The 2,492-nt window shown below is 51.6% G+C and overlaps 1 protein-coding gene across 2 annotated transcripts in view; it reads left to right on the forward strand.

Annotated features, from left to right (window-relative positions):
• Window positions 1-210: 210 nt before the first annotated feature.
• Window positions 211-2,492, forward strand: part of CWC22 (CWC22 homolog, spliceosome-associated protein) — a 56,359-nt gene continuing 54,077 nt past the window's right edge. The window contains exon 1 of one of the 2 annotated variants that reach the window (XM_015561955.1): window positions 211-423. The gene's annotated coding sequence lies outside the window, so the exon portion shown is untranslated. The remainder of the gene's footprint in view (window positions 424-2,492) is intronic. The other variant, XM_006760559.2, reaches the window with a different exon arrangement.

Raw genomic sequence — 2,492 nt, forward strand, 5'->3', positions numbered from 1 at the left:
AGTTCACTTTTTTGCAAATGCGAAGAAATGGTTTTAAGCAGATTTTGACACGTCTTAATCCCTACCAGGATTCCCATGAGCCACCTGATTGTACTCTCTGGCGCTTATCCAGAAGAACTACAATTCCCGTCGTACATTGCGGCATTCACATGCAACTGCATACGTCATTTCCTCCCACACAGGCGGTGGATGTTGGGTTTTGTAGTTTGTGTCAGCTTCTCTTTGGCGCTGTCTGGGGAGGGAACAGAGTGACCCGATAGACTGCTCTGATACGGTTTTTGAAATAAATCACTAGGAGAACGTATCAAAGGCAATGCAGCGGCAGGTTTTTATGTGTTTCACGTTCCTCTTTCCTCCTCCTGCCGTGGCCGGGAAGGGGAAGTGACGTACTTCCGGTGTAATGGCGGCGCGGTGGAGTTCCAGGTAATTATCTAAGTCGGTAGACTCGCCACCGGCGGCGAACCAGAGTGGGGGTGGTGGGTTGCCGGACCGGGTGGGAAGAGCAGCGGGCCCCGGGGTGGGTGCGGCCGGCCTGGCCCGCGAGGTTGGAGGGTGAGAAGCGGCCGGGCGGAGTCTGAGCGGGTGGGTAAGGGGCGACCGTGAATGCCCGTCCGCTGCGTGGATCGACCCAGCTTCCTAGCGAGGTTGTGGGCACTATGTCTCCGCAGGGCCTTTGTTGCCGAAACCCTGCAGCGGCGCTGGCTCTCGCCTTCCGTGTGGGGTGTGTTTGGGGCGCGAACCACTGGGAGCCTCTCGAGTCGTTTGGGCTCGCGGCCCCGCTCCCGCGGGCTGCGCCGTGGCGTGGGATTCATTGTAGTTCGTGAAGAAACAGTGGCAATGCCGCTCCTGTGCCTCTCTCCGTCGTCATTTCCCCGCGACTGCTGCTCTCAGATGCCCGCAGTCCTTTCTTTTTCCTTCGCGGTGATTGTGCTCCAAGGGGGCTCTCTGTTGCTCCGCTTGGGCTGCCCTCCTCCGTCATCCTCTTTCCTCCCGTAAGTGATCCACCTCCAGGGCCTGGTAGCTCCGGACTGGCCTCCCCAGTCACCGCCTTCCCCGGACCCCGGGACCCTACCGTGCACTTGGATGTAACAGGAAAGCAGTCGCCAATGTCACCGAGTCTGAGCGCAGCACCGCCCAGTGATGGCGAACCTATGACACGCGTGTCAGTGGTGACACGCGAACTCATTTTTTTGGTTGATTTTTCTTTGTTAAATGGCATTTAAATATATAAAATAAATATCAAAAATATAAATCTTTGTTTTACTATGGTTGCAAAGATCAAAAAGTTTCTATATGTGACACGGCACCAGAGTTAAGTTAGGGTTTTTCAAAATGCTGACACGCCGAGCTCAAAAGGTTCGCCATCACTGATCTAGGAGGACCTTTCCATAATGTTGGCTTCTGGAACTCATATCAGATTTCACCACTATTGACACCGATGGAGCACCTGTTGAGGGAAGCTTTGACAAATGCTTAAGGATTTCTTTACATGGGTCGGGATCCCGACTACACATAGCAAATGGACAACCCCGCAGACTTGGGCGTCTGAAGACCGGTCACCCTGCCTCCTCCTTACCTGGCCTTATTTCAGGATTGTCTGTGAACTGGAGAGTTAACCTCAGTTACCACCCTACCTGGGAAAGCACATTTAGGATTGTGTTAAAAGTGTGATTTTGATCAGAAGCAGCTTTGTTCAGGCACCGTCTGGAGGAGAAGGAGACTGACTGTGTTGGTGCTGGGGACAGAGATTTCCGTCCGCCTTGAGCATGTTTAGTTAAGTCTCTCTCTTGGGGCAGGTTCCCTGACATCTTTAGTCTCAGCATCCTTATCTGAAAGTTGTGGTCAATAGTAGTACCTACCTCAGTGGGTTGTTCTGAGGATAAAGGAAAGTAACTCATGTAAGGAAGGCATTGTGCACAGTGCCGTTTTAGCTGCTACTGTAACACAGTTGATGAATTCGCTGTCTAGGGTTCTTGTTCTTTGGTTTTGAATGTTGCCCTTCCTCTCTTACGTGCCCATGACGCTGTTATGGAGCCTTTCCCACTTCCTTTGACTGGAGCTCTGAACCTTCAGAAGCCAAGAACATTGGCCTGTGGTTCTGAAAATGTGGTCTCCTTAATCAGCGGTACTAGCATCTTCTTGGAACTTGTTAGTGATGTAAATTATTGAGCTTAGCCCAGACCTGTTGATTTGGAAAACGCGGAATGGGTGGATCTTTCAGTCTCTTTGTTACCAAACCATCCATGTGATTCTCATGCCAGTTTGAGAGCCGCTGTTCTAGCCCATCTCCTAGGAATCTGTTATGGTCCACCCCGCCCCCAGAATTAGGTTTGCTGCCTTCCCTGTTGCAAAGTATTTCCGCCCCCAGATAGGTTTGCTGCCTTCCCTGTTGCAAAGTATTTCATCTATAGCCAACCTGTACATCCCTGGTACGCCGCCTGTGCCTCCCCACTTTGACTAGTTTAGTCCCCTCATTTCTGAAATTCTGACAC

The sequence above is a fragment of the Myotis davidii genome, unplaced genomic scaffold, assembly GCF_000327345.1.
Source record: "Myotis davidii unplaced genomic scaffold, ASM32734v1 scaffold370, whole genome shotgun sequence".
NCBI lineage: Eukaryota > Metazoa > Chordata > Mammalia > Chiroptera > Vespertilionidae > Myotis > Myotis davidii.